Here is an 18254-nt window from a genome sequence, read left to right as displayed (position 1 = left end):
CGATAATGCCGTGTTCGATATCGATACATGTTCGAATCGATATACATTACGAAAATGGCGACTAGGTTAGGTGACCCTTAAAACGTAGACGCGAAAAATCATGGTAAGTCAGATTTGTCTTTATTGTATAGTCGGTGTCTCTGTCTGAATTTACACGCGTATTATCTACGATATTTGTACTGATATAAAAGTCAGGAACTGTGTACATAATGCGGTTATGTGTTGCATTGGCGATAACTTAGGTCACACTCACACACACACACATACACATACACCTACACGTTGGCGTCATAATAAAACCGAATCGTACTGTCTAGACTATATTTCGCGTCGTAAAAATACGGTAACTCCCTTGAAAGTAGTCGTGTGTCGTTCTAGTCGTTGTTACTACGTATATTTATACAGGGTAAGGTTTGATGTAGTGGCTGATGTTGGGATCGCGTGCCATTACTGTCGTACCAGTCTGCACCTATCCCATCGTTAAGGCGTACTCCGCCATGTCATTAACGTAATCACTCCCTGTCACTTTGGGAACTCGATAGAACACTCAATATTTTAAGTAGTCAAAACTTACTTTTCGTCTTACTTTCGACGTGATCGCTCGTGAATTTTCATTTGCATTTGCTTTAAAAAATACACGATAAATCGTTTTACGGTCCCAGATGTATACACGTATCAATGTATCGCGCGTTTAGGAACACTCAATGTATGTTTGAAAAATGCGCGAACTGCAGAGACGCCATTGAATAATTGTGCATTCGTCAGGACGCCACGCTACCGAGTGATGTGAAAAACAGGAAGGTGATTAATCGAGGCAAGAATTTCTACAAAAACGTATACGTCTCTGGTCCTTCTGATGCACAGATGCTAAATATGTACGTCGTTTTGAATTTACGTTGCGTATATCAACCTCGACTTGTCTTCGAAGGATTTGAGATTCTAAAGGTATTTATTCCGAGTGCGTGTATAGATGTTATGATTGTGCGTAATTGATATTAGAATTTCAATAATTTAGACCAAATTCGATTGCATTTTCGTGTGATACAAAGAGTCACGTAAAAGTGTGTTCATCTAATAAGAGTAATTAATCATGAAAAGCACTTATGATGCATATCGATAAAGTAGGTTATGATTAATTCAACATCCTTTCGAGCTCTATAGCAGAGAAGGAAAAGAGACGTTACGTTTTCTTTTCATTAGAAGGCATTGACCGAGTTCATAATACTTTTCTTTGTAAGCAAAGATTTACATAAGCTATAGAAGTGAATTTCGTGTCGTGGTTAATGTTCAAGATATTTTTGTGTGGAAACGTAATTGACAGGTTAGGTTATCGGGGAATAATCGTGAGATAAGAAACCACAAACATTGGTAAGTGAACGAAGGGCTTTGTATGTTAAGATTGATCAAGAATTTTGTTAATAAATATTGATTATAAGTATCGACGACACGCAATCGTCTTCGACCTACTAGGTTATCGTACGAAAGTAACAGTGTCCCTTTGTGTGATTTTTTTTGTCCATCTCGAGTTTATCACACTTCGTAAACAGTTTCTGTCCACTTATAGTACTTTTAAAAACACGTAATAGAGCATACCCGTTATCGATATTTGATATACAGTCGGGTTTTTATATTACCACATGACGTTTAAAAATATTAATAGGAATGAAGCGTGACTAGTCTAATAATCGATCGATAATAGGTAGTTTCACTTTGACCGTAACAATCGATCGATAAAATTTAAGTTGGTATTATTTTAAATCTTTGAAGATGGTATTACTGTAAGCTGTTGAAATTCAACAAACGGTTGCTGTATGTTTTAAATTTCGAAGCATTGTTCTGGTGGCTTTTCAGCATTCGCGGACTGCAGTGGTGAATGTAAAGTGTATGGCTGAAAAGTATGATGGGATTTCCGCTTTCTAGAAAATGCAGACGAAGCTCCATAATGATGCAGGTATGTAATCCTTTGACTTTGTGTATGGTCACAGAAAAAAAATTAGCTTTTTGAAATAATCCACGTGTGTTATTGGCTAGTAAGGGTCGTTTCATGTTCACCGCTCATTGTTTCTGCCGTAGCACGAGGGACTGCTTTTATGCCAATACTTCAAAGTGCCATAACCTACGTGGTGGTATCGTACGAGGCAAAAGTTACGTGAACCAGAATCTTCATTATCATCTTCAGGTGTCTTCTTATGGTAACGTACAACTTACAACCATTATCATTTTAGTAGTATGAGTGAGCTTTTTTATCATGCGCATAGATATACTGACTGAATGTTTTTCATCCCTTTGTTAGATATAATAAAATAACAATAAATTTCAAACGCAAATAAGATATTTACGTATGAAAAAAGTAGATTTTACTTTTATTATAAACTGCTTGTGTCTCATTTCTTATCTCTCGAACGTTGCATCTTTATATATTATTTCCGAATATATAATAAATAAAAAGCAACAGGATATTTATTGAAATTTCGCGAAGCATTTGTCGCTCTTCTATTTCGTTTTTTATTTCGTCTGTATATCTCTGCTTCTTATTACAATGTACGTACCATGTTGAGAGAAGCGGAACTTTGTGATGGATACGCGTACCGAACTGAGCATCGGTGGAGAGGAGTACTGTCGATTGCATTCGCCGACAGGAACACTAATCACGGGACTCGCTGTCTTTTAAGATTATTAAAATCGTCAAAGCTTCAAAGTCCTCAAAGGGTTAATTACCCTACGGGATATTTATGGCTGGGTTACTCTCTTCCCTCGCTCGCCAGGGAGCAGAGGCAAATAAAGGAGGAGCACGCGGACAGAGAAGAGGTAGACTGCGAACTACCGTGGAAAAGTCTTTTTTTTTTTTTCGTGTGTCATTGTCAGGGCTTGTAGATAGATTGCTCAGACGGAAATTGATTTCCTGCGCCGCGTCGAATACTTGAACGCATAACGTTATATATTTTTGTCTAAAGGGATAATATTTGATTTATGTCTGCCTTCCTGTCCAATGAATTTTTCGAAACGTATGTAATTTGAATTTACGAGCGCTAAACGAGTCTTTTGTCTTTTCGAAACGACTTTTTCTTTTTGAAAATCACTTCCTGGACTCTGGTTTGTATATTCAAGGCGTTTCAAATTAGGCAAATCTCTTTCGGAGCTTTCTAGAAACTTTGTATTCCAAATTCACCAATGAAATGGTAGCAATAATACACGCAATTTCAATTATATTTTTCTGAAGTACCAACTTTAACAAAACAAAGTTGAATCTTTAAATTTCAATATGCATCAATTAGTTTCGTTCGCTCATGTACTTTTCGGTTCGAAACTTGATCGAAACAAAAAGAAAGAAAAAGAAAAGGAACGAAAAGAAAGAGTCACGATATTGATTCGATAAAACCGGTAAATGGGCCGAGGCGCAACATGTAGAAAAAAGATACGAAATGTAATGTCGCGACAATGATATATACAACGTTTGTACTTTATAGCAAGCGCGTACTTGTAGACAAAGTGAGTACTTATTCGCAATCGCTTTAAAAGCAAGGGCATGCCAACTATGAAAGGTGTTAAGAGGAACCGTGAGCGAGCTAGCCGCGATAATACGCTCGTATAAACGTCTGTGTGTCTCATGTGGATTAACGCTCGAAGAAAAACGATCGTCTGCTGATGGGTACCATCGTTACATTTTAAAATATTACTGCCATACTGTTCCACGGCCGGTGATATGATTCGTTTGCATTAAGCATTCATACGTGTTCGTATCCGTAAATTGCGAAAAAATAACGGAATACTAAATGCACGAGATTTGAGCTACCAGCGAATGATTTTAGTTGTCCGTGAAGATTATTGTGTATCGTAATGTCATATCGTTTCTCGGAAAAGCCCTTTAGCAAATGGACTAAAATAACGCGGTTGCTTTTAGTCGATTCATTCGCGCACGATTTCATAAATTTGCGATTTTTTACAAATTTTATATCGCGTGTAAAAATTTTGGTCATGCGGTCATTTTTCACATTGGAATAGATCAGTACATGGAATAAATTTTAACTTTTACTTGGTATCATCGAGAATCGTCCTGTTTCTTTGCTCGTTTAAATAACGCTTTATGTATTAATTTATGCGTTCAGTTAATCGATTCTTGGTTTAATTTCACAGTAGACCAAGTTATACGACATTGCGCGATGACATTAACGAGACGACGAATTGTCTCCTATTCTGTAGACGCGTTTCAGTATGTTTAACGCGCCACTAACTTCGGAATGACGTGAATTACACGGGTGGCATTCGTCTGTACAGGATCGTTCACAACCGAAGCTAATTTTTGGTCAAGAAGAGTATGAAACACGTACGCAGTAACAGAAATGAAAACGTATATATATTTGACGAATTAAAAAATACGTTTGAACTAAAAAATACGAAATTCAAATTTTTGAGTTCGAAAGTCAATTTGAATGTAGAGTTTAGAAGTATAATTATTTCAACAGTTTTTGGATCGTTAAACAAACGTGAAATAGCATGGTGCCATTATTTAATGGAAAGTATCATTGAATAGAGATATATAATGTCAATATGTAACAAAAATATGCAGACGAAACAACGAAAATGTTATTAATGACAAACAAAAGCATTATTATACACAATATTGCAATATTGTACAATATTATATTTAATATAATACTACTAACGTATCCTCTTACGTCTTTCTGTTTGCCGACCAGAAGGTAAAAAATATTTCCACGCATTCGTGCCACGCTTTCCGATTTGCAACAACCTGTAAGCGAAAATTCGAACTTGCCATTTCGAAGAAAGGTTTCCCTTATCGCAGCGTGCAAGAGATGCTGGTCGACATAACATTTGGAACCCTCGTTCGTCGTACTAAACGTTCCTAAATGAATCGTTAATCGTTAACGGCGTGGCGTTACGACTCTCAGGCTCGCTTATAAACCGGAAATTCGTCGGTCGAATGTCCAACTGTCCAAATCGTTCAGCAGCGAAGCTCTTCCGGTCAATAAAGCCGAGCTTGTTTTATTGCTAAAAGAGACCTGGCAGGTCCTGGTTGTTTCTGACCCGTCATTAAAGCGCGCATTAAACGCACTGTTTTTTCATTTCGTTAAATCGTTTCGCCCTTTGCCCCTCTTCGACACCGGTTCCCCCTGTCTGTCTTTCACACACTCTCTCGCTCTCTCGCTCTCCTATATAATCGTTTCTAGTTCCCAGTGCCGCGAAACGAGACTCGTAGGATCGTCGAAAGGTTGTAAACGGTCTCTCATTCAATACGGAATGTCGACGTACGAACCGAATAATTCGGATTCCTGGCTTTATTAAGCTTTCGGTTTATGCGGGACATTCTGAACGTTGACCCACGTGCAGCATCGGAAACAAAGCCTAAGCGGCTCGGGAGAAGTTCGTGAGTTCGACTTTGGGTTTTGACGAGCAGCGTAAAAGCGTACGCGTGTTCGACCAGCAATGATAAAAACGATTACGCTCGAGCAAACGGTGCTGCTCATTTAATCGTCGTAGTTAAGCGGTTCATGTCATGGTTTTACGGGTGAAATTCGCCGTGACAGAGCTAACGTTCGTCGGTTAATTTTTTTTCTTTTTTTTTTTTCTTTTTTTACGCTACCACATGGGCAAAAAAGGGAAGGTAAAATTAGGAAATTGCAGAGTTGAATCGCAAGGCGTGACAATTTCGATTCGTTTGTAACGTTCGCGCGACGAAGAAAGGAGTTTAATGCTATTTATGGGAAACGGAAGTGCCGCTGATTTATAGTATTTCCACGATCGCGCATGATGTTTTATGCAGCGGCGGACAATACGAGCGTATTGTCCGACAGGTTTATAGCTTTATTAGCTCTTTTGTACGTTCGAAGAAAATTCTAATTCGTTTTTTGCGTCTCTGAACCCCTTGGTCTTCTTTCTTTCTTTCTTTCTTTTTTGTTTCTCTCGCTGTCCCGTTGATGCGAACGTATCCGACCCGGTCGCGCCCCAAATAATCGTAAAATTCGATAATTAAATTTAATCGCACCTCTTTAATGGCTGCTCGCCGTTGCTATTGTGTTCGTCTACCTAGCGTTTACTGCGATGCTCGATTACGCCGAAGCTTTAAAACGATGATATACCATTATGATTCTGACACGTCATTAACTTCGTTAGTGCTTACGACAGCTTAGGCTGTTTGTTCGAGCGTCGTGAGCTCCACCGAGCGTCGAAACGCTTGTTTTCTCGCGACAAAAATTTTCGTAATCATAATGCTGGAATACATATAATTCTCGTTTCTCGTTGCATTTTTCTTTTTTTGAAAATTCAACGCGAGTACGGTTTCAACTAATATCGAAATAGAAGTCGTGAAAAAGGCAGTGTCTAGAGCGCGTACGTTATTAATGTTTTGTATTATACGCTGGTATTCCATTAGACGGTCTGCGTTGATACAGCAAGAACGTATATTTTCCACGTTATTGGTCATCCGTCTTGAAACCACGCGGCCATCGTGGCAAGTTGTCGCGGCCGGAGGCAGGTTTCGATTAGCCGACACAACATGTCGCTGATCCTCGCGAAAAATACGCGATTGAAATTACGTGTACGTTTCTCGCACGCCGTTCCGTACGTTGGCTGTTTTTTTCAAGGGTAAAACAGAGTAGACGAGAGAGGAAGAAGGGTATCCATTTGAAGCTTGTTGGGAGGAACGAGGGAAATAAAAGAAAGAGAGAAAAGCGGGAATAAAGAAGTGGAGGAGAGAGAGAGAGAGAGAGAGAAAAAAAGGAAGAAAACAAAAGAAAGGAGTAACGATACGTCCGGAACGCAATTTGTATTCTGTCATACGGCCGGGGGTCGTTGTATTAGCAACGCGACAGAAAACTTATCGCGGTGCTTAAAAGCACTAGCCCGGGTATTAAGCGTGGCGATACTACTCGAGCAATCTTGTCTTGCTAAATGCTAGAGTGCACGTAATTCCACGGAAGATATTGGATAACCCTCGAGTGCATCGTCGACCGTGAACGGGCAACAGGAGGGTTAACTACGTGGAATATATATCTTTATCGTCGGTGAAAACGTGCGTATCACGGTGATAGTTCATTTTCGACGTGGAGGAGTGCTTCATCGGGGATCGCCAATTAAAACGTCGTACTGCCAACAATGCCGTAGAATGGAGCCCGCAATTCCGCGCTTCATCGACGTGGGTTTTTGATGGCGGAGGCCTCTGGTGCTCGCGACCGCGTCGAGGCCTCCGCTCTGCCAACAACGGCCCACGAGATTCCCCCGTTCGTGTGTAGTATATAGTGTATATATGTGAGCGCGTCGCACACCGATATGGAAATGCAGCGTGTACCACCCCGCGCGCGCGATGCGGTGGTTGTAAGAGTCGGTACAATGGAGCAGAAAACAAGAGACGGTCGGGACAACATCAAAGTCCCGGATGTTATGGAGTGAGAACGCTGCTGGATCCGGCCGAGTCTGATAATCATCTCTACCAAATACTTTGTAATCGTTAATTACGGCGCAACATCGACCACGCTTTGGGCAAAATATCAGTCACTCGGTAGAGAGGTGCAGAGGGTGGTGGTGGCGGTGGTGGTGGTACGCAGGCGAAAGAATGAAGGGTTTGATAGTCTTTTATATCGTAAAGAACGGCACAGATATACGTATATTTCAAGTCCTCTGGTAGGCCTCGGATTCGGATCCTTTTGAGTCGGGCAACCCCTTATTCAGCACTTCGCCTTCTTCAACAGACAGGGTATTACCGATTATTTCTCGTGAGTCTACTTTCCCTCTGAATGCGCGTTTTCCATTCCGCGACTCGTAATAAGATGCGCTTTGTGCTTGAGGGCTCCTCCGACGTGGCAACGACTTTTACGCCGGCAGTATAGGAAAGTTAAATTAACGTTCCACGTTCCTGTCGGATGATGATAATTCCTCGCGTTTCAACCTTTTGTCGTTAGTGCTCCGCTTCCGAAGAAATCTTTACTCGAAATTTACTTCGACAAATTATATAGAAGGACAGTGGCAAAAGGGAGGAGAGTCATTTAAAGTTGAACTCCAGTTAAAGGAGCAACCATCGAGTGATATTTAACGAATGCCTCTCGACGAAGCATTCGTAAGACGAATTACGAAAGCAATCAATCACGACTTCAAGACTATCCCGTTTATTTTGAACACATAAATCTTCGTTCGAGCAGAAGACGGTGGTGATTCGAAAGGAAATGGTCGAATTTATCGTGGACGTTTAAATCGTCGGAGCTGTCAGGTCGCGGCAGTACACGGTACGTCAAACTGCGAGCCAGGATCAAATGAGGCGTCGGAAGATTTCGCGAAAATTTCTCTGGAACACCCCAGCCATGAAAACTCTTCCGCCTTCCTTTTCTTTTCTCCTTTTCTTTTTTCTCCTGCCGAAGGGGCGTAACGCTCGGGTAAATGAAGCGCACTGGGAAAGGAATCGCCGGAGGAGAGAGAGAAAGGCTCCGCTAAATATTCGAATGCTCGAGTGCATTCAAAGTGGTGCTCAGACTCGGTACGCTGTATTCACTCTTCCTTATATTTTAAACTTTCATGTGCCTGCGTTGTTTCTTTTCTTTTTTTTTTCTTCTTTTTATCGCGCGCATATTTCCTTTGACTCGTATGAAACGCGTTTGATGCGTCATGAAACGCGTGGAAAAGGTACGTACATATATGTATTTCGTTCGCTTCTCGGAAGAGATCATTTTATTCAATTAGTCCACTTAATTAGCACTCATTAAACGCCCAACGTTCATTACGCTGTTATAAAGCGCGAATAATTATGTGCCCTCTGGATATTATACGTAGTACCTAATTGTAAATAGTTTGTTCAAAGTGATTTCAATTACTTTTCTAACGATTAACTAGCTTCGTTACTCCGAGTTACTAAGAATTGTTTGAAAATTGAAAGGTTCTTAGAATGAAAATTAAGTTTGTTAGGACGGAGGAAGAAATGAAAGTTTAAAAAATTCGTAGAACAAGGAAACATCGAATTTCGCATATTAAAAATTTTTTAACGCCTTTGACTTTTCTCAAACGCTAAACTAATGAAACGCGAATAAAACTTGAAAGCTCGTGTATATATTCGCGACAATTAAGCACCTCTGCCACTTAAATTACAAATTGAAACTTTTGTAACTTCGTCGTTAACGTTTCGTTCGATAATCGAGAGTGTCGTATAAACGTGCCGTTTCACATTCGATCCAATGTATGTCTTCGTATAATTTCAAGGCGAGAAATTTCTCCTTGGAGAAAGTGCGACGCACGCAAGATTATTCGGTCAGAGGGAAACGAGCCTACCACTCGGGGTAGTCTGTGCGTTTTCTTGTTTGCCAATCCACCTCGGTTATTACTTACCGGCAAGGATAATAATTATGGGCAGGCCTTGGGTGTAACTTGCGGTCGAAGCTTCTGAGTTTCGCGCGTGCGTTAATCGTGATCGCTTCTCGGAAGATTTCGCCCTATGGCCAAGGCGTGTCGTGTTTTCGTTCCTCGTTTCTTTGTTTCGTATCGTCCATTAACCGCGAGCAGGCTCGTGCCGTGCTGACCGCACCAGGAAATGAAGACGAGTTATCATTATCGTCTGTGGAAATTACCGTGGCGCGGTGTGTACAATCCTGTCGTTAATAAGAGCAACGCAAAACGTACGGGCCGAGGGCAGAGAAGTGGAGGGGGAGGTTGAATAGGCCGAAGAAACGTTGTAAAATCTGAGCAGGCCGCAAAAACCGCAGGCGTTGCACCACGGTTCTAGGTTCAAGTAGCAAGTTCAGTGGCCTTGATAGAAGTTGCATCGACTCCGGGTACTCTCTGCGAGCCCGCAGTACTCCTTCTCGAACGTAGGTACAAATCGCAGGTGTATCAGTTGAAAAGTAGCCCGTTAATCGTCTGGAAAATTATTGGACATTTTTCTTTAATTTTACTCGGCGACCATTGGGTGCGTATTCGCGGTAATAAACTTTACAGTTTATCTTGCGTAGCCAATTAAAAAACGAAATGCCATAGAGAGAAAAAGATGTTGCATTGTAAAGTGGAGAAAAAAAATGAAACGAGACGAAACGAGTGGATCGATGTATAGGTATATTTGTTGGAATTTGTTCAGGATTATGGAAACTAGAAGGGATTTTGATAATCAGTAGACAGTGTTTAGACGCGATGCTCACAGCTATACCTTATCTCACAAAGTGGGAGGACAAAGAGTAGCCGAGTCTCTTTATTAAACATAAGAACATCCATAGGTGTCGCTATGGTACAATAAGGAGGTGATTATACTGTCCAACAATATTTAATGAATGAAAATGTTACGAGGTTGAGCATTGACTCTGGTCTGCGATCGTCGTTATTATTCTTACGACCCTGACGGTATTAAGTAACCATGTATGTACGTACGGGTGTTCGGAAGGTGGTCGATAGCCACCGTACAGGTGTGCGTGTACGTGTTTTCCATTCGTTAGGGAAATAGAAAGTATATGGTAACTGTGAACTAGTAACAACGACATAACACCGATTACCCCGTGGTCACAAGTCCACGTAGATTTTTCCAAGCTCCCGTAGATACGATCGGATCGATCGACTCGATCGCGATTGTTGCGAGCTCACGGTCCCGCACGAGTGACGCTGATTGCGTTCTAAAGCGTGTATCTGGCGCGAGGAAAGAAACCGGGGAGGGAAAGAAAAAAAAAGATGCCGGTGCCCCGGTGATTATCGTCTCTTGTAACAGAGAACGCCCCCGGAGGCTGTAGGTCGCTAGATGATTTATTGCCCTCGGTCCTCGAATTCTCTTTGTTCAGATAACATTTTCGATACTCGCGCACGTCCGCCCACAGGGAGACCGCTAAGTTGTTCAGTGGTTTTCACGCGAATCAGGTCGCTGGTAATTTCCCCTTTCCGATCGGCGCGGTGCCGCGAGCGTGCTACGTTTTCTCGTGATCCCGACTGATACGACGAGGCTCGATTCGGTTTGCCGCGCGTAATTAAGTTACCGTCTACTATCGCGCTGGGACTACGCGTTTGAATCGAGAGAGGGAGAGAGAGAGAGAGAGAGAGAGCGAGCGAGCGAGCGAGTTTCAGGTATAGAGGATCGGATATCTAGACGCGTTTAGTGAACGTTAACGGGCGTCAGGTGGATCGAGAGACGCATCATCAACGGGCGTGCATCCTCTACGGGCTGCGTGTGCACCGCAGGATGCACGTGCACATTCGCATGCACGTTCGACCTGTCGGACCGGTACGACGTACCACGGCCCACTCCGTTCCGTGAGGCACTGCGTCCCCGTGAGCCGTGCTACGGGTTTGCCCGTGAATTAGGGGTGGCTTGCTTCGGATTATTACGTCATAACAATACGACCACCTGGATGCAATTGCCCGTACCGATGCGGCCGAACCTGTCGTTCTATTTACTGGCTTGTCTGCGAGCACGCCCGTATCAGACGAGTTTCTCTCACATTGCAATCCCGCGTAACTGCTTGTCTATCGTTCGCCGTTTGCATTCGCGTATTTGCCTCTCCTTCGCCTGGTTCTTCTTCTTTTTTTTTTTCTTTTTTTTTTGTTTTTGCCCCTCGAGCCATCGTAACTTCGTTCCGGTAATGATAGTTCGGTCGAAAGATTTTTTTCGAGACTTCTTTCGGCTTGCTTATTACGATAACGATCGTTGCTGTAATACCGTATGCAACCGTGACAACCGTGACGTTTGACGCGAGGCTGTAATCGTCGTCTAGGAAGTTCTCGCGACACGACGCGCGACGTCAACATCCGCGGCCTATCCCAGCAACTTCTGTAACACGCGTCACGCAGTCGCGTTCCACGCACCCAAGTGCGTCGACCCGCGAGCGCGAATTCTTCTTCCGTGCTTTCACGGCTGATTCATCGTCTCTTCGGTTGAAATCGAGCTACTCTACGGTGTAGATACGTACGGGGGCATTCGACGCGTCGAATTAACGTAAAACGCGGATGTATACGCGCCCGTAAAGAGCGTGGCTTGCGTCATTTCGAAAAAGGAACCATAAAATATGAAGTGTATTAGATTGATAAGGCTCTGCGGGAGTTTTAGGATGGAGGAACGCGCAGAGAGAGAGAGAGAAAGAGAGAGAGAGAGAGAGAGAGAGAGAGAGAGAGAGAGTGATGAAAAGAGGAAAGCAAAGAGGAAGAAGAGGGACGAAAAGAGAGAAGCGAAGAGCATAAACGTATTTACTCTGGCTCAGCATAATATCACGAGCTTTTATAACCAATAAAAGTTACAGCTGACACTTCTCTCTCTCTCTCTTTCTCTCTCTGCAGCGGTTGAGATACGTGAACAACTGCACGGACACGCTCCTTTTTTTTTTCACGTACATTCTCGCGCGTAGACTGGTACACGCGTGTGCGTACGCACCAGCCAGAGCTGAAGGAACGAGGCGATTTACGAGCAACGAGAGACATGGTAACGAGAGAGTCCCGACCATCGAAACAATCGCGGCATTGTGCTACGAGACCTCTTAGTGCCTTCCCGGCCGGTACAGCGCGCGTACCTCGTGACCTACCACTTCTAACGCCTCTCGGTCTTAATTAAATTAAGCCCGATACGCTGAAAGCCTGATGCGCGCGTGTCGACCGAGACTCACTAATGACAAGTTCCTTTATGCGACGCCGGAGTTTTGACGCGAGCCGTCTTTAACTACTTCGAGGAGGCTGGGCTCTTTGATAGAGCGGTCGAACTCACGCCGAGTGAATCACCGTCTTGCGTGCTTACAATCTTTGCAACTGTGGATTTTACGCCGCGGTATAAAAGTAAACGCGACGGGTGTCTCCGAGACGGAGACGTCTCTCGTATCTTTATAATTAATAACGTTCGAGGATCGTGTTTCGAGGTAGAGAGACGGTCGGCCTACTGTTGTTGGGTTTTATTCCACGCACGAATACTCTGAAGTCCGAGTTACGATCGTTTCTACGATCCGCTATCGGCCGCCGTCGAATTCTAAATACCACGATAATAAAGATTTTATGAAAGTCTGTCTCGGGCGGAGAAGGGGGGAGGAGGGTCAGCCAGGCAATTAGAAACATTCACTCCCGAGGGCAGTTAATATCTTCGTTTCGCCGGACAACGCGTCACGACAACGTTCCACCAGCGGGAACGATTTTTATCGCCGTGAAGGAAAACCGGGGATGAAGGAGGATCGCCGTGAAATCCAAGCCATCATCCGAGATGCGAGTCGTGTGGCTCCGTTAGAATTACGACCCTCTCCTCCTGGTTCCTTTTCTCGCGAAGAGAGAAAGAAATCGCGACGAGGTTCCATTCTGTCGTTACAATGTACGTCGAAACGACAAACGGTAGTGACCGGAAAACGATCACCATTCTCTCTCTCTCTCTCTCTCTGAAACTATCGTGACGAAACGCCAGAGAGAAAGATATATATATATATATATATATATATATATATATATATATCCGATAGTTCCGTCGCGATTTTATGACACTTTTACTGCCCGGAATTAATCAAACGAAATACTCTAACGAGAATGAGTCACGTAGTCGAGCTTAGAATTCGGATTTATCGTCGCGCGAAGCACCTTCTGTTTAATATATAATTACACCGATGAAGCCTTACTCTTCGGTTAATGTCTCGCGTGAAATTGCGATCGATCGGTCTGCCGATGTACGTACGTACGTACGTACGTACGTGTACGATGTTCAGGCCGCTAAACAGGCCGGTCGATATCTCGCGACGTGATTCTCCTCCTTGCCGTTTTATTGGCGATAGCGTTGCCTTATAGCGCCTGTAATAATAATACAGGTGGCTCTCGCGGCTAAAATGGCCGGCATTATGATCGATAAAACGTCCGCCGGCAAGAAACGTGATTTTCTGATAAATATTAATGCCGCGTTGCGTACGTCGGTTGCTCGGTGGTTTCAGGTGAGATATACTGGCTCGACGTTGCTATTATCTAATACCGCGCGAAATTATCGGACACGCTTCCGATCGGTTACGATGTAACAGCGGGAATCGTTTCCAGTCAATTGCAAATGAAATCGTGTTTGATCGCCTATCATTGCCGATTGCACGAAGAAATCAATTAACGTGCAGGTTATTGGCGATTGAATTGGTCTACGAGACATAGTACACTATCATCCACAAGTAATCGAACAACTGGCGAGATTTGATACCGGAACGTTGATATTCACCTTACTCTCGACAGAAGAGAGATCCTGACGTTTTAAATTAAGAAATATCTCAAGCTCTTTAAAGCGTGTATTTCAATCCTAACACACATATATATATATCTTGGATCGGATGTACATACGTAATCTTGAAATTGTCAGGTGTCAGAAAGTTAAAGCCAAAAATCCGATCAGAGAGATTTATTTCGATATACAAACATTTCGCGTTTGTTGTACGTGTAAAAAAATTTGCAGTCATCGAAATATTTATAGATGATAGTGTACTTTGCTTACTTTCCTCTTGGAATGGTCCGCAGCAGTTACGTCGACTGACTTACGAATGTCTCCCGTACTAGCAGAGGCTATTAACGACGTTCTTTCGTTTCGAAGGTAATTAAACCGTGAAACAACCCTGGCACAGAGTAATGCCAGCGAAGTAACGATAGGAAACGCCCGTTGAAGGGTTGATAAAGGCCGGTGTCGTAGCCGGTTAACGGGAAACGCTTTATACCATCCTATACCCCGGAGAATATCCGAAGAAGATAGCATTTGATATACGATTGCGCGCCGGTATAAATTAACTCCTGGTGACATTTAGATTAATTGTTCGAGTTCGCGTTGCCCGGGGGCTCGGTCCTGTCTTTTTTTTTTAGGGCAAAGGCAATCGTAATCATTATCGCAGCTGCTTTCTGTTGGCCATTAATATCGGATGCAGGATCGTCTAGCTCTCGCCACGCGGCCACGAATAAATTATAAACGTGAAATTGGTCGAAACTTCGTGGCCATTTGCGAAACCCGTGACAGTGTATTTTTCAATCGCGACGGGACGACGTAACGCAACGATGGGGGGTTTGGTATCGTCAGGCACTGCTATTTTGACGTTTCTCCTCTCGTTCCGGAGATTCTCGATTTAATTTCGGGCTGACAATCGGGCAGGGACACGCGTACCCCCGTGGCTTTTCCGACGGCGCGCAAGTGTGCAAGACGGTCATTAGGGCAAAACGTTCCCTTTGATCTCGTCACGATCACGGTGTCCCGCAGCAACTTTTTCCCAAATGACGTCCACGAACGCACTCGGCTCTTCTTCTTCTTCTTCGTTCGCGTTCGCTCTTCTTCCTATCTTTATTGATATTCGACGGTCTTAGGCACGAATAGGGCTGCGGTAAGGCGCCCGCATTGTGTCAACAACCCTCGACAGAGAACCAGAAGCTGCGAATTATGATAGGGGCTGAAGCACCCCGGCGTTGTCATTAGTGTGGTGGGCGAAGGACAGAAGTAGGGGCAGCTACGTAACGAATCTCATCGAGCACGTTTTCAAACTTGCGCCACGATTCGGATAATTGTATCCTCTCTCGTGGTTAAACTTTCGATCTTGCTTCTCTCCCCTCTCTGTGTCGCCGAGTTCGCCGTTCGACGAATATCTAAGGGCTGACGTTGGTTTCCACTCTTTCTTTTTTTATTTTTATTTCAATATTATTATTATTGCAAAGTAACACTCCCTCACTCAATCAAGCTCTTCAGTTTCGGAGTTCTATTCGCCGTTCGATTCGCTGAAAAAGTACGTCTCAAAGGACGGTCTCGTCGCGTAGAGATTGCTTCTTCTTTCGCTCGTCCGTTTTTTTGTTTTCCTTCTCTCGTCAGGAGAATTCTGAGCCAACCGACGCCGGCGAACGGCAATTTCCTCCGGCATATCCGGATTTACGGTACTCCTCGAGGATATCGAACAAATTTAGCGCGAAACACATAACGAACGACCTTCGCAGCGCTGCCGGGCTGCCAGGGAGGGAGGGGCATATATATCGCGGCGGCAGTTGAAAACTTTAACTACCTCACAGCTCATAACCCCGTTATGACCTCCGTACCCACCATACAGACGTGCGCGCGCGCGCGCGCGCACGTATCTTTCTCTCATCGGTTATTATTTTCTTGCCCGGGTCAAGACAAATATTGTCTAGACATTAGTGCCCCGGGAGCTCGAACCATCATCGTTCCGTGTTATTTCAAGCGAAATACTTTCTGGTTCCACCACGGTTGCACGGTGGTTGTGTACGACGGACAGCAGGCGTAGTAAGGGGGGGGAGAGTTAAGCTGAATCTCGAGGGCAGGCCAATTTCGCTGGCTGGTATCGCTTACCAGACGATGGTCACTTTTGCGTCGATTTCACGTGTCGTCCTCTCGTTGGGAATCTCTGATCCTTTCCGTAAGCCTCAAAAGGAGGCTGGATGTTGTGTCGAGGGGCTGGAGGGTGTGGTGCTTCTCTTTCTGCTTCTGCTTCTCCTTCTCTTTTCTCCTTACATCTTACTCCCTTGTGGATGTTTCCTCTCTCAATGGATTTCTTCTCTGATCTCGGCTCGGGCGCCACGCAGATTCTCTCCGCTCGGAAATAACAAGCTTCCAGCAGCCGGGAATATCTTCCGTAAATTTATCGACCGGCAGGGTGGAACGGGAACGATGCGTTTATTGTGTACCCGGTGAGATGATCTCTCTCGCGCCGAGGTCTATCGGTGTACACGTATTATTGCACGACGAACGTATATTCATGAGTTGGAACGCGGAACGTTTACGATCCGTGTAGTACGAGCCATAACAGCGGTTATGCATAGATAGAACGTGGTAAATTTTCACGCGGAAGACGCCGGTGTGTTTGCTTAGTTTCGTTTGTTTTCTGTTGACACGATATCCATTAATCTCCTAAAAGGGATCGGTTCGTTGGATTCGCGTTTGAATGGATCGCGTTTTACGCGACAGCTTTTCCATCCTACGGTCTTTCTACTACGGGGCTCAGTCGGGCGAGACAAAACGTTTTAAACGATGATTCAGCTTGAGACTATCTACTGGGAGAAAGAGGGAGAGAGAGAGACACCCTCCGCCAGTCAAGAAAGCGTCAAAAGCCTACAATCACCCCTTGACAGCCACTTTAAAATTATACCGATAATGAAATCCAGCCACCGCCCCTAATTCCTAAGCTAAACCCTGCGGACAGACCGAGGAACAGATGCGGGGACAATGGCGAGTCGATCGTCGGTACGAAATGAATTTAAAGTCGGGATTTAAAGGCCCCGGAAACACAAAACATTTCCCCCTTTTAGTGTACCACCGTACAGTCGCAATTATTACAAGCCGATCAGCCGAAAGAGATATTGTTAGTTCTTCGATGGGGTCGCCGATCCTTGGCAATGGATCGAAAGCGTTAAACGGTGATTCGTTACAAGCTTGTTGCACGACAGATCGCGCTGAAGTTTGATAGCTCGTAACGTAACTCGTCGAGGTGCTTGTAAACGCGCATCCTTTGTACGAATAGTCACTTTCTTTTTTTTCTTTTTCTATTGTCGGATTATTCTCACACTCCGCTCCGTAATAAAATCGTGTCCAAATCTGAAATATACGGTACCATCCACCTGTAGATTCGTGAAATTCGATTCGTGAGAATTCGTTGGAGCTGTGGATCCAAAGCTAGAAAACTCCCAGCGATCTCTGAATTTTATTCTAAGAACGATCGCGGTAACTTCAACGACTCTTACCTGAATTCCAGGGAAAAGTTTCAAAAGTATCAAAGTTTCTAACACTTGGAAGCCTGCGTTTCAATCAAATTCTAAATCGTCTCTGCCATTCTTAAAACAGTCTGCGTCTTGCTCTTTCCAAAAATCTTTTTCACGCTGATCGTCTACGAACTAGACTCTTCAAACGTCCCTAGGCTGTTCTACGTCAGTGTCGTGGCAGCGTAAACGGGCCATTAGGTGCTTTTTGCGAGCGCGATGCAACTACGAACGGGGCAGAAGCACCGCGATGTCCCCAAGCTTCCGCGCAACTTTGTCCTCTCCCATTTGGCGCGGAAGATTTAACAGTTCCACTACGTAGTTTACGATATACAGATATATGTATAGTACCTGCATTGGTTACGAGTGGGTGGAGACGTTGTAGCCACGTATATATACCCGTGCAAGCGAGAGGCGTTATGCATGGGGTGCCATTCCGGCGCGCTTTAACGCCCGTATATAAGGGTGAAATTACACCTCCGGCCATTCCTGTATTTTCGGAACTTGATTAACGTCGCCGTCCGAGACGATTATGACACTATGTGATGAGATTAGTTGGAACTTCGCTTCTTCTCTTCGTTGGAAATGGCTCGCCTGATTCCGCGTACATGCATTTC

The 18254-nt window shown here is 44.1% G+C and overlaps 1 long non-coding RNA gene across 1 annotated transcript in view; it reads left to right on the top strand.

Annotated features, from left to right (window-relative positions):
- The first annotated feature begins 331 nt into the window (after positions 1 to 331).
- The window catches only part of LOC122533579, a 93564-nt gene continuing 75641 nt past the window's right edge, over positions 332 to 18254 (top strand). Inside the window, exons 1-3 of the long non-coding RNA XR_006307748.1 lie at positions 332 to 945; positions 1852 to 1951; positions 2074 to 2192. This is a non-coding gene — a long non-coding RNA (uncharacterized LOC122533579). The remainder of the gene's footprint in view (positions 946 to 1851; positions 1952 to 2073; positions 2193 to 18254) is intronic.

Source organism: Frieseomelitta varia, unplaced genomic scaffold (assembly GCF_011392965.1).
Source record: "Frieseomelitta varia isolate USP_RPSP 00005682 unplaced genomic scaffold, Fvar_1.2 scaffold_54, whole genome shotgun sequence".
In the NCBI taxonomy this organism is placed as follows: Eukaryota; Metazoa; Arthropoda; class Insecta; order Hymenoptera; family Apidae; genus Frieseomelitta; species Frieseomelitta varia.
This window is presented reverse-complemented; position numbering and strand designations above follow the sequence as displayed.